This window comes from Botryllus schlosseri, chromosome 16 (assembly GCF_051294905.1).
Source record: "Botryllus schlosseri isolate E-star chromosome 16, Bs_hap1, whole genome shotgun sequence".
Taxonomy (NCBI): domain Eukaryota; kingdom Metazoa; phylum Chordata; class Ascidiacea; order Stolidobranchia; family Styelidae; genus Botryllus; species Botryllus schlosseri.
The window spans coordinates 13585477-13600467 of record NC_137251.1 but is presented as its reverse complement, the minus strand read 5'-3'; the positions used below and the strand labels follow the sequence as shown (position 1 = coordinate 13600467).

Here is a 14991-nt window from a genome sequence, read left to right as displayed (position 1 = left end):
TCACACACGGCGAATTAACTCTAGGCTTGTACTCGGCTTGCAGACCATGTCAATAACTAGCATCGACAGTGAGCGCAAAGTCGCCGACCGCAGCGCACATGCACGTGAAGTCGATTCAGGTCAGAGATAATTGGCGCCTGCGATCAATGTAATCGCAGCAGTTTTTGAGTAGCGAAATAAAACCATAAATAATAAGGAACTATATACTGCACCACCATAGTTTGGTTAATCGATCATACGAAGCTGGCGCAGTATCAACAATTCAACAATTCGATTCCACAAACGGCTGCTTCTTATAACGCAGAGAGTACGTTTTACGTGTGTTTTTCTTCGATTTGATTCCAGGTGGTCTCTTGTGTCTCAGTGCGTATTCTTCCCTACCGCGGAGCGAGATTCAATTCACGTATGTAAGCGGCCTGGTTAGCTTGGCCATTAGCTTGACGTACTACGATGGTTCGTCTTGAAGACATATATGATTTGTTGTGTGCTGTCCCCGATACATATATTCTTTATTGTACCAATTGCAAATTCAAAGCGCATGGTATATTATGAACAACGCATAAATATTTCAAAAAAAAAAAATACGACAGTATCAACAACTTAGCACGGCTTATCTATATTTGTCGCGACAAGCACGAGGTATCACGCAAGCACTATCGGCTGTTCGTTCCTTGCAAGCTGGTTACAGAGATAATGTTTCGGAATTCGTCTACGACCTCCGTGTACCACCGCAGGCATGCTTTATACCGCTTCGCAGACAGCAAGGTAGGCTACTAAATAGCAAGGATGAAACTTCTGGAGCTTCGAATATTTTTACATTACGTTGAGGTCACGGATACACTGTTAAATATGAACGTACGTGACGTAAAAGTCGAAAATTCTGAGTTGTTTTCGCCCCTCCGCCGACGCCACTTGCTGTGTTATATTTTGCTGTCTGAGCCTTGGTCTCTCTGCGAGCATTCACGTGCGACGTCATAATGCTTAACCACATTGTGATGTGGATATTCGATGGCAGGTAGCAATGTAACAGTAACAGCAAGACGGCGACAACTTTTAGATGGCTGTGATACTTGCAACGCGATTGGAATTATAATACTGGTCGCTATGTCCAATGCCAAGGTAAAAAGTAGAAGAAAAAATGGTACGGTATTATGAAAATAATGTAATTCCGCTTCGTACTTTGGTAAAAATATTTCTTATGGTGATTTCATAATTTACGTTTCGCTAAAATTCAACACTCCAGCTCTGTAATGAGGGATAGTTCATCCGAACAGTATAAATTTCTCATTATTAATGGCAGAACTGTAATCTATGAAACAATCAATTTCTATTTTTGCGTATACCGCCTTTTTGCTCCTTCTGCGGATAGTAATTGTAATTTGAAAGGAAGATGGTGCCAGAAAGTGACGTTTATCTGGTTTGCATGGCTCTGGTCGAAATCGTCAACATACGCGATCTCGATCATACATTTAGACTGCTATCAACAATGTGGTAAGCTAAACTGCAATGTCTTATCGTCGGCGCAGGCCAATCCAGCAGTTCTAGATATCGATGTTTCGAATATTCCTTGAATTGACAAGTGTTATGTTCGTGTATTTTACGTTGGTATCGTTTGTCTCTTATTTGTCTAGAATTGGTAATTACCGCCAATCATTTTTTCCTCGTTTGGCGTACTGTGAATTTATACCCTTGTGGTCTGTTCTCTATTCCTCTTTCGTTCAACCACACTCTGGATCGTGACCGTCCGCCTTGAAGCTATTCTGCTGATAATTAGGGCTTTTTTTAATTACCTAAAAAACGGAAGACTTTTACCTAAAAAATCAAAATTTTGACAATTTTTGACCTTAAAATCTTAATTTTGACCAAATTTGACCTAACGTAAACAAATTAGGTATTTTCCCACATAATGTATTGTAGTGTAATTGTACTGCTAATCTTCATTTCTGGTTGGAACTGACTGTCCCAAAGAAATAGTTTGGCCTGAAAAAAAAAGTTTTTTCCTCAAAAACTGAAAACTTTTTACATAAAAAACATTATCTCAACGAAATCTGGCCCTATGAAGAATTCCAGTTGTTACGTTACGCATGGTAGAAATAATTTAAAAAAATTGTAGTACAACGAAAGATACTTTCCTACATTCTCGGGTAGAAAGTGTCTGTCCTTATTAAGTAGCTTGTCAAGAATCGAGAAAGAACGTTCAACAGCAGCAATGTTGACTGACAACACTGAAGTTGTGCGTACACTGCTGGTGACCAACCGTGTTGCTACATTACGGCAATTGGTGTCTACATCACAATTTTTCATGATGCGCTTCTTGATATAAGAACCATGCAATGCCCACGTAGTCTTGCTTCAGTTGGGATATTGCGGTACGTTGAGCGTAACACCATGTCAACCTATTTGTTTCAATTGATTCACAATCAGCAGACAATGGGCCGTCTACAACGGTAGGCCTATAAAGTCGGCTAACAAGCTGTTAAATGTCAAATGATAACTTCACCGACAGTGAAAAATCTACGATACAAACGAAATGCTGGTTGCAAAAAAGTTTCAACTTTGTAAACAATTTTGACATTTTTTGACCTAACACTACACTTTTGACCTAATTTTGACTTTTTGACATGTCAAAAAAATCGCCTTATACTGATAATATACTGATTTTTTATTGGAACCTCGTCGTAAGAGTTATTGTTATAAGAATACCAAGAACATAGCAAGTTTAAGTCAACTTATCTAGCCTGAAGCAATAAAATGAGCCTGGTAGTGATAGAATTGCGATTTATGCTGATCTCGTGGTAAATTATACGAGTAGTATATTTCCTTCGCATCAGAGCCACTGCTTTTGTTGTTTGCATTCCGTTAAGACAGGGTTCTTGGGTCGCGACCGTACATGTAATGTTCGCTGAATTTCTTGAGGCAAAAAAGTCTTCGCGTTTTGCGCGTTATGCTGTAATTAGTTAGTGCGTGTCCAGGATCCCCTTTTTGGGTGCTATTGACAATAATCGAGACACACAGAGAATTTGTTATAACAATATAGCTTGATCGCGGAAATGTGCCGACCCCAGTATTACAGAAATGCGTTTGATGTCATGATAAGATTTGTCCGACATTGGTTTCTATGGAATACCGGTATTACTCGGGCATGGTAGAGGAAGCGAGTAAGCGCGGCCGTAACTGCCGCACCCCAGAGTTTGAACACGAATAATTTACGAAATTTTTCTCACTGTAGTCGTATTTTGAAAGAAAGGTAGCCTATATTCTTGCTAGCGCCTGTCACCGTCGGAGACCGTTGTTATGCTTCAGTCTAGCGGTGTGCAACGAACGCGTGCGGGACTATTATATGCATTATGGGATCGAAACTTTCAGCGCCGGGATTTATGAAAACATGAAGTGTTGGCAAGTGGGCAAAGTGTGGTACAAAACATTGCTGATTGGTCCAAATTTTCAAAATTGTCCGGCCGTCGAAATGGTCGGCTCCGAATAGTTCCGTCCTTGCAATCTGTGCCTTGCAGTGCCAATGCGACCCACAGAGAAAAACTATGCACCAGAATTTGAAATCGCGTGCGTCACGCATGTTTCATGGAATTGCGTTTCGAAAAACAATTGGTAATACGCGCTCGTAAAAACTTAGCATACAAACATTACAAATGCATTGATTTCGATGTATGAAGCTTGGGTCGCTAGATGCTACTAAAACTCATATTTGGGTCGCGTTCAAAAAGTTTATGGAAGACCAGCGGTCCGCCACAGTAGCCCCCAGTTCGCAAAAAAACAATCGTTGACCTGCGCCCGAGGACATGAAACTTTCACAAGGCATACCAATATCGCAAGCATTGCACCGGTAGTCGCATACCAGCAGTGTATAACAATGCTTGAATAATTCTAATTATTATTATAGGATAGGTACGACGCACAGCCTTTGCCTGAAGGAGCGTACTTTACAGTGTTTTTTTATTATTACAGTCGTACTGCTGCTGTGGTGAAATACTTACTATTTCGTGTAAGCTATCGCTAATTACCAGTCGGTCATTGGACATGAACGCAGGGTAGTAAGAAGGTAATATATATATATATATGTTACGGTATCAGGGGTTGTTTTTCCCGTACATGGTAGCCTATATTAGCTAATTTTAGTATGACGCAACCGTTTCATTTTTTTTCCAACTATGATTCGGTGAACAGGATTACGACGTTGTCGTCATGATATTTAATCATGTTTTGTTATTGCATTGTAGTCTAATGATTATTATAAGTTGAACCTGGGGGTAAAAGTTTGTGGCGCATTGTTTCAGTGACTTCTGGAAATCCCGCAGGTTCAGATCGGCGTTGCGTAAAGTAGAAGTAACAGTTTGTTAACAGCCCAGCAGAAATCCTAAATACTACTATACCAAACCTTTTGTCTCCATGCCCAAAAGAATTACATATAACTCGCATATCAGCGATCAGGGCGGTTGTACTGTGCGTACGGCGTAACGCCGTAACCCATGGGTACATTTGCGAAATGCCGAAGCGGACGAAGCCCCAGAGCAACTCCATATGAGAGTATATTATGCGATTTTGTTACAGCTATTCTGTTTCAATCAAATTCTATTAGCTATTTTCAGACTTGCGTTGATCCTTTATTCCGAAGATTGAAATTGCTGACAGAAATATCATAATTCCATGACAACGAATGTGGCCATGGCAGGGAAACATCTCGATATCACAATAATTCAAAGTGTAGAAATATCAACAAACTCTACAACATCTATGACGATCAAATTTTGGTATCATCATAAACTATATATTGGCTCGTGCGGTAGATATCAACTGTTCCTTGTCCTGCTCATCTATTACACCATCGTTTCATGTGGAATGCATTGCGTGATAGAGGTATTTACATCTGCCACCCACCATTTCGATGTTGGATACCGAGAATCGATGAGACTATGGATTATAAGAATTTATCGTATGCAGATTGTTCACACTTTGTGTTAAGAAATATGAAACCTGTAGCTATTATGCTAGCGACACAGTCGGAAATTGCAGTTGAAATGATTATGCGTGCTGGAATACGACAAATGGGGATTCGATAATTATCGGTTGCACTTTCTACGTGTTCGACACTCCAGCTTACGCAAGCACAGTGGCGGCTGAGCTTTATTCTGCGATATGTATTGGAAATCAACAGCTGGTGAATTTTACTATCTTTACTAGAATGCTTTCAATTACTGCAGCTTCGTACCAAAGGTATCTATATCGGCTATTCCATTTATTTACGATACAATCCACGACATGTTATTATCTTTTCGTAATCATGTTGCTTTGACAGCATTGCGAATTATTACACCAGCCAGACCGATATTCTTTATTATTATTTCGGACCAGCGCTGACGTGTAGTACGGCCAATTTCCGTCCTAGGCGTACTAGGCTGCATGGGTCGCTGAGATCATAGATTACAAATGGTTATCAGACCTTTAGACGTAACATAAGCGGTCTTTGGAAAGTGAGCACTGAGCACAGCAATTGCCCTTACTGTACTTTAAACATATACATAACGAAGTTGTCGGTCAACAAAGGTCAGTCCTTTTCGGCAAGGTCATCTCGCTGGCGAGCTTTTCACACAGGTTTTGGAGTCCTATGTTAGCCTCAACTTCATTATGTGTTGGTGCGTCGTGGCGCGGCATTGGCTGACACCGAAATGCCTATTTCTATAAATCATGATAAAAATTGTAAAAAGTTGGATGGAAAAGCCTTCAACATATTGCATCTTGAAATTCGGGAATAAAATGTAATATACCTTGCGAACCGGCTGGAAAGTCGTCGCGGACCGGCGGTTGAGAACCACTGCCTACATCACAATTATTCATCATGCGCTTCTTGATATAATAACCAATGCCCACGCTGTCTTGCTTCAGTTAGGATATTGCGATAAGTTGAGCATAACACCATGTTTCATTTGACCGTTTATGATTCGCAATGAGCAGAAAATGGGCCGTCTACAACGGTAGGCCTAAAAAGTAGGCTATAAGATCTAAATGTCAATTGATAAGTTCACCGACAGTGTAAACCTCTATGATACAAACGAACTGCAGGTTGCACATTTTTTTTGACTTTATGAGCAATTTTGACAATTTTTTCACCCAACGTTACAATTTTGACAATATTTTGGCTTTTTTCACATGTGAAAAATAATAGTAATCGTTATAAGTAACACGAAAAAAATTCTATTTTGCGAATTTTGTACTTGAGTTATAGGGTACACATAATTTAGTTTGGCTTAATAGAAGCGTGCCCTGGCGTGCTCTTCCTGCAAGGTAATCTCAGGTTTCATCTCAAGCCTCCATCAGACTTACCAGCACTTACACTCGCACAAATCATATCATAATTCCAACAAGGCTTTGTAATCATAGATTTAAATTATGACATCATGCTGATTGTAAGTTGGTGGTCAGGGTCGTTAAATTAACATTCTAATAAGTACATTTCGCAACGAGGAATCTACGATTAAAGGCATACTTTGGGCAACGAAGTAAAAAATGTTCAGAGTTAATTGTCTATAGCAGGGGTGTCAAACTCAAATTGCGTCGCGGGCCGGATTCAAGCCTTCAAATCGCTCGCGGGCAGGACCAATCAACTGATTCCAAAATGTTACCTCGTGCTCTTGCTTTTCACTTGAATAACGTAAAAGCATATATAGAGAATACACGAATCATAGGGTTATTAAAATACCAAGTCGTAACACTTTAATTCGCGAACAATGGAATTATCAAGAATACTAAGATTGTCAGGTTGAATACAGCTAAGCAAAAGAACCCCTAAAACAATGGTGTTAACGACGATATAAGTTGGCATATTCTAAGCTCCCTTAGATTTAGTTGTAATCTGGCGTCAGGCTGGCGTATGCCTTGTAGGGATTAGGCTACAAGATATTTAATTGGCAACGGGGACGTTGGAATTTGATATACAATTATTAAACCGCGAGTCCGGTTTCTCTCATGTCTGGGATCTATTGGGTCGAAAGTGACACAGCAATGCGACCATGGATATTACAATTATATATTTGTTCAACTAATATATTTTCCATGCATACTACGTCTAACGGTGTCACATTGGCGTTGTCGGTTCTGTGAATAACTACTTTTTGGTTCTGAACTTAGTGTGGACTTTTTGCCTTCTTGAAATTGGATGTCAATTTCACCGGCTTCTTACTGGTGACAACTAGAGTGAAACTACAGCGCCGCAGTCGAGTGGTTATAATGGGGCCTATGAACAAAGTTGAACATGGAAGTATTTCCTCAACATTCGTTACAAATGTGCTGGAAAATATGATCATTTTTCAATTTACTCAGAATTGCTTCGTGGGCTGAATGAAATCGTCGGGGTGGATGCGGCCCGCGGGCCGTACGTTTGACACCCCTGGTCTATAGGCTCCCAAATGGCTGGCGCCGAATCCTGCCGTCCTGGCAATCTGTACCCCACAGGATAAATGCCAGACCACAGAGAAAAATTAGTCGCCATGAAGAAATAAGAAGTTGGAGTCGCGTGCGTCCTTTAGTTTAGTACGCTTGGGTGATTTCAATATCTACTCACTGTATAACAGACAGTAGGTCACGAAATATTGACATGCAATGAAGTAATTATTCCAACAGGCCCACCCAAATAGGTTTAATTATTATTAATTACGTGTCCTAAATTTTCCAAGACTACACCTCAATTACCTCTACCAGAAAATCTGATAATTCTGAGCGTATAAAAATTCACAGCATTATATATGCAATTACCAATATTATTGACCGATTGCATCATGAACTATAGAAAACTTTCGAGCTTCGCGCGATCATGTTATATACACCGAGTAAAATGAATGTGTTCACAAGTTCTGGTGAAACATCCAACCAACTGTGGGGTCTGGGGGCGATGTAACCAATAAGTTTGGTTTATCGCCCTGTGGGGGCCGAGGACCATGACCCTGATTTTGTCGATGGCCAGGTATAGCTGTTGTCAGGTGTTTTCATGCGGTGCATGGTATTCATAGTAGACAGAGTAGCCTACGTCTGGTGATAGTGGGCATTGGGCAATGAGTAAGGTAGCACGACAAGGTGATTGGTTCGACTCCGAAACGCTTGTTCTCTCGATGTTGTTGAAGAGGAGAATATTATTCGAGTTAGCATGGTCGGTTAAGTCCATGGCCTTCGGCGCGAAAGATTGTAAACGACTGTCGGCGCCAGCACGTTTATCTGGACAAAGCAATTTTACCGCGACTCGGCAGGCTCACTACGGTAAAACCACATGGAAGCAATCATTACCATAATAATTAATTACGATCAAAACCCTCAAAATGTCACTCTGTAGCACCATATAGGCTACTTGCAAAAAGCGGTTGCATACTCCACGTTTTGAGTTGATTTTAATTTTTGAAAGTCCACCGGTCCGTCAGATACTTTTTTTAATTTAACCGGTTAACGAGGTGAAAAAGGTTGATACCCAGAGTGATACCCACTGATGTAGACAACGACAACTTATATAATCGTTACAGCCACTGTTTTAAAGCATAGCAATTTACAACGTACGTTGTAAATTGCTATGGTTAAAGGTTCACAACTGTTTTCAACCGCCCAGTCATCGCATCATTGACAATTCCATTGTTTTCGAATAACGGTGTTGCCGAAATATAACCACTGTGATCTGTAATGTAATGAACTATACTACTGTGTATATAGGCTTGATAACAAAGTATTCAAATGAAAAACAAAGGCATGGATTTTGAGAAAACATATTGGAATCATTTGACCGGTGCCGCCCGCGATCGATCTGAAGGCTTGAATCCGGTCCGCGAGTGAAGTTCAGTTTGACACCCCTCGTGGCGTAGTGGTATGATCCGCAACCGCATCACCAATATGTTTCGGCTTCATGTTCAGAATCCTTTATTGGAGGCTTACCTAGGCTTGTCCTCGCTGTATAGAGCCAACCTATAAGCAACGAAAATACGAATGTTTATTATGTAGCGGCGATGACTAAATATACGAATGCAGCTGTTGAGCAAGAAAAATTTGAATATGAGGACACGTGGAGCTATGTTCCGAGGTGACGTATCCATATTACTAATAAAAATACGATCGACACCAACGACCCGTTTGTCGACAAGCTCTAGCGAGAGAATGCAAATACACTTACGTCTATTGAGAATAAAATTCTTCCGCGTCCGCTAACGTTGTGAGGAGAGGGTCGCCTTTCGTTTCAGGAAGAAGCAAACCAAGTCCGCCAGTCAGGATTGCTAAAACTCCGAAGATTGTCTGCAGATCAAACATATCGGGTTATGTGAAGCTATATTGATCTGGAGACACATCCAAGACTTATCCGTGCAAGTCGTCTGAATTCATAGTTGACATTATCCAAGCAAAATATGAGGTGAAACCGAAGGCGGTCAAAAAGAAAATACTACCAGTTTTTCGGAGTTCATTTAAGTTTGCATACGGACTACAATTACAGAAGTGGTGAATGCTTTGTCATTTTTTCGTTATTTTCTCATCCTCAATAAACAATTATTGAAGCAGTGAACTCACTTATTAGATTTTGAATCATGTGATTTCATGGTGTTTGTGGACTACAACGGTCATTTACACCTGGCCGATATTCATTGTTTTGATTCCGCATCTCTCGACTTGAAGTATATGCAGAATATGGGCTAATTTTTGAATTGGTTTGGATTTCTTTTACGAGTGGAATTGTCATATCAACCTGGCAAAATAATCCGTGTATGGCGGTGACTGAATATATTTTCGAAATTAACACCAATATATTTAGACCAGTGGTTCTCACCCTGGGGGGCGTGAAAGCATCTGAAGCGGTCAACTGAAATTTTATTTTGCGCTCTGCGCGATTTACCTCCAATTCACGCGTGTTTCTCTATATATAGACCGAATTTCATATTTTTGAATTCTCTCATCAACAATCATAACCTTCCACGCCATCAGACATTCTGTTGGGGTTGCTAGCATCCCGGTTGGATTTTGTGATATGACGATAAGGGGGCGCGAAGATTTTCACTATCATAAAGGGGGCGTGTCTAAAAAAAGGTTGAGAACCACTGATTTTGACCGTAGAGTCTTTAGTCATTTTGCGTTGGTCGTAAAGATTCATATTGTAATTGTGAATGTAGGACACCACCGATTATTGGGTAATTTACAGACTACTCATTTCGCTTCTACTCAGAGTACTTCAATTCAATTCAATTTATTGCTACAATTGTCATTATTTAAATACACCACAAGACTGCGATATAATGAAAGACAGGAAGGTGTCGAAACGACTTGGGGTAGTCTTCGAAATCGGACTATGTACTTATGTACTTATGGCTTTTCTTGTACTTGAGTAGCAATGCCACCTGATCTGTGCAGGCCCCTGTGTCAAGCATCATTGGAACTTATCAGGAGGTACAGTAGGGCTATAGAATACCATTCAGACCACTAGCATATCGGGTTCAAATCGATTACCATTAGTGTTGCATTTAAAAAAAACGGTGCTTTAAAACACTTCGTTTAAAAATGTTTTAAACAGTGTTTTGCAAAGAGACCTTTAAAAAAATTGTACTTTTTTAAGTTGTAAAATTATGTCATTATTGTGTAAATACTTTACAAAAAACATGTTGTATGAGCCTACGGACAATTGACGCCCGACGTAGCCGACGTAGATCGATATGGGATGGCTGGAACACTCAAAATAGTCGGTTTAACAGCAATAGTACATATATTTAGTGTAGCTTTCAATACAATATCCATTGTAGAATAATATTTATTAACTCGAAGACTTTTCGGGTGCCTCTTTTCAAGAGTTATCGGCACACTAAAGGGATTTAAACAGATTTAACAGCAAAACCAAAAAGGCAAAGTATGACGCAACAATCAAAATCACAAACCATGAAATTCGCATTGTACCAATGGCAACAATAACAAACTATGAAGTATACGGACATACGGTACTATAGTAGCAGCACAATTTGTAAATAAACAATTACACGCACGGAACAACACGCACTAATGAGAAATTTGTAGGTTATAGAGGAAATCTTTTTGTCTGCATAAAATAGGTTTGCTCAACTGAATAATAGTAGACTCCAGCACTTTTAAATGAAACACAGACCTACCACGCGCAATGACAGTGAACATATTGTCATCATAGTGCTGTGCAGTCAAGGTTTTCACTCAGATGCTGACCAATTGACGAAGCATATGCTTGGTAATCATCATAGCAGTCTGTTTTTGCAGCCAATTTGCACTGACGTGCGAGCTCCGTGCGATCATTTGCGCAAGTTTTTGACCGAATCAATTTTGGGATATGCTGCTTAATACGCTCAAACAATCTTTGAGATGTACGTCCTACATATCTACTATCACAGTGGCACTTGTATTGGTAAACAACATTACTTGCATCAAAGGCAGGAAGTACATCTTTTCGAGAGTTGGGTAACAAGGGTTTCGTCGTGTACACTACATGCGTGTTAACGCTGTGATAACAACGGTGAACAGCCGATTTAATAAGCTTTTCAAAACGGCTAGACACGTTACCTAGCCAAGGTAGGTGCAAAAATGCCGGGCATTTTTCTGGGCCATATTTTGGAGCTGTATCCGATTTTTTCAATACCCTAGAGATGGAGCGTTTTAATATGTGGTCCGGATAGCCATTTTAGTGAAAGGAGTTATTTTACCCTATTTTTGTCAATGTCAATCGACTATTACGTCACAATTGAACATTCGTGACCTCATAGCTTTTAAAAAACATAAAAAGCAATAACAAACATGTTTTAAATTAGGGCCTTGTTTTAAACATGTTAGTTTAAATTGATTTTTGTTTTAAATGCAACCCTAATTACTGTACACTAGTATACCTACATAATAAGCTGAGCCCTGGAGTGACGGGGGCAATTATTATGTATTTTTAGGAAACGTGTAGGCAATTTACTCCAGTCAGCCGCGGTAATGTTTTTTGGGCGTGAAGGGCGAACGGAGTGAAGATAGTTCATATTCTAGCGCTCATCGAACTCACACCGACGCCACTGCTCCTGCAATAAAAGAAATGATGCCATTTATACGCGTGGGATTGCAGGACAAGGTAATGGCAGATTTCAGACATGCATCATCGATTTCTTCAATATTGTCAGTTTGACTATAGATAACTAACCTACATTCCCTTGCAAGTCCTCGAGGAAACTGTTGGCAAAGCGACTGAAGATATTGATTTTATGAGATTATTATAAATCATTTGATTGCCCCAGTTGATACATTCTGCGACGTTTAAAACGTCAATATGTAGGCCTACTTCAGCATTGTGGCATTATGCGGCACGAGTTACATATCGTGTATATTAGGCTATCACTTCACTGAAATGTAGGGTTGTAATTCGCAACATGACGCCACGTGACGTTGTGAGGTTTACGTTCGCGTTCACACAGAACCTTTCAAAAAGGTTCGCGTTCACACGAACCTGGACCTTTCGGAGGTTCACACCATCCCTAGCAGGAACCCATCGCCTGGCTCAATCAAGCATACCATAGCACCACAATCACCCAGAACAGGAATGCGTCCCAGCATTTGCAAGGGCACCTTGTCTGTCATAGCGATCATACACCAACGGCGTCATTGACACCTGAAAATTGTCATTACAGAGCTATCCGCTGTCGGCACCACGTTGGTTTTGTGTGGGAAATTCGCTATCGCCGGTGCCTTTGCAGTAGTCCTCAAGTTAACGGCAGAGCTTTATCCCACGGTTGTTCGGTAACTGATGTATCTTTCCGTTGTTTTGCATGATCAGAATACACTATAGGTGTACGTATACACAGCAGTATACCAGCACTTGCTGGCGTCTATTCACTTCAAACTGACAATATTGAAGAAATCGATGATGCATATCTGAAATCTGCCATTACCTTGTCCTGCAATCACACGCGTATAAATGGCATTATTTCTTTTATTGCAGGAGCAGTGGCGTCGGGGTGAGTTCGATGAGCGCTAGAATCGGAACTCTTCACTCCGTTCGCCCTTCACGCCCAAAAATCATGACCGCGGCTGACTGGAGCAAATTGCCTACACGTTTCCTAAAAATACATAATAGTTGCCCCCGCTACTCCAGGGCTCAGCTTATTATGTAGGTATACTAGTGTATAGTAATAAGGGTTGCATTTAAAGCTATGAGGTCACGAATATTCAATTGTGACGTAATAGTCGATTGACATTGACAATTGACAAAAATAGGGTAAAATAACTCCTTTCACTAAATATATGTACTATTGCTGTTAAACCGACTATTTTGAGTGTTCCAGCCATCCCATATCGATATACGTCGGCTACGTCGGGCGTCAATTGTCCGTAGGCTCATACAACATGTTTTTTGTAAAGTATTTACACAATAATGACATAATTTTACAACTTGAAAAAAGTACAATTTTTTTAAAGGTCTTTTTGCAAAACACTGTTTAAAACATTTTTAAACGAAGTGTTTTAAAGCACCGTTTTTTTAAAAATGCAACACTAATGGTAATCGATTTGAACCCGCCATGCTAGTGGTCTGAATGGTATTCTATAGCCCTACTATACCTCCTTATGAGTTCCAACGATGCTTGACACAGGGGCCTGCACAGATCAGGTGGCATTGCTACTCAAGTACAAGAAAAGCCATAAGTACATAAGTACATAGTCCAATTTCAAAGACTACCCCAAGTCGTTTCGACACCTTCCTATCTTTCATTCTATCGCAGTCTTGTGGTGTATTTAAATAATGACAATTGTAGCGATAAATTGAATTGAATTGAAGTACTCTGAGTCGAAGTGAAATGAGTAGTCTCTAAATTACCCAATAATCGGTGGTGTCCTACATTCACAATTACAATATGAATCTTTACGACCAACGCAAAATGACTAAAGACTCTACGGTCTAAATCAGTGGTTCTCGACCTTTTTTTAGACACGCCCCCTTTATGATAGTGAAAATCTTCCCGCCCCCTTATCGTCATATCACAAAATCCAACCGGGATGCTAGCAACCTCAACAGATTGTCTGATGGCATGGAATGTTATGACTGTTGATGAGAGAATTCAAAAATATGAAATTCGGTCTATATATAGAGAAACACGCGTGAATTGGAGGTAAATCGCGCAGAGCGCAAAATAAAATTTCAGTTGACCGCTTCAGATGCTTTCACGCCCCCCAGGGTGAGAACCACTGGTCTAAATATATTGGTGTTAATTTCGAAAATATATTCAGTCACCGCCATACACGGGTTATTTTGCCAGGTTGATATGACAATTCCACTCGTAAAAGAAATCCAAACCAATTCAAAAATTAGCGCATATTCTGCATATACTTCAAGTCGAGAGATGCGGAATCAAAATAATGAATATCGGCCTGGTGTAAATGACTGTTGTAGTCCACAAACACCATGAAATCACATGATTCAAAATCTAATAAGTGAGTTCACTGCTTCAATAATTGTTTAGTGAGGATGAGAAAATAACGAAAAAATGACAAATCATTCACCACTTCTGTAATTGTAGTCTGTATGCAAACTTTACTGAACTCCGAAAAACTGGTAGTATTTTCTTTTTGACCGCCTCCGGTTTCACCTCATATTTTGCTTGGATAATGTCAACTATATGAATTCAGACGGCTTGCACGGATAAGTCTTGGATGTGTCTCCAGATCAATATAGCTTCACATAACCCGATATGTTTGATCTGCAGACAATCTTCGGAGTTTTAGTAATCCTGACTGGCGGATTTGGTTTGCTTCTTCCTGAAACGAAAGGTGACCTTCTCCTCACAGCGTTGGCGGACGCGGAAGAATTTTATTCTCAATAGACGTAAGTGTATTCGCATTCTCTCGCTAGAGCTTGTCGACAAACGGGTCGTTGGTGTCGATCGTATTTTTATTAGTAATATGGATACGTCACCTCGGAACATAGCTCCACGTGTCCTCATATTCAAATTTTTCTTGCTCAACAGCTGCATTCGTATATTT

The 14991-nt window shown here is 40.2% G+C and overlaps 2 protein-coding genes across 3 annotated transcripts in view; one reads left to right on the top strand and one right to left on the bottom strand.

Moving 5' to 3' along the window:
- LOC145458289 (catenin alpha-2-like) overlaps positions 1–14991 on the bottom strand; it is a 102361-nt gene that overhangs the window by 35906 nt on the left and 51464 nt on the right. The window lies entirely within an intron of this gene.
- Positions 11934–14991, top strand: part of LOC145459289 (organic cation transporter protein-like) — a 29853-nt gene continuing 26795 nt past the window's right edge. For both annotated transcript variants that reach the window (XM_080337937.1, XM_080337936.1), the window contains exons 1-4: positions 11934–12091; positions 12645–12753; positions 12956–13123; positions 14715–14833. The gene's annotated coding sequence lies outside the window, so the exon portion shown is untranslated. The remainder of the gene's footprint in view (positions 12092–12644; positions 12754–12955; positions 13124–14714; positions 14834–14991) is intronic.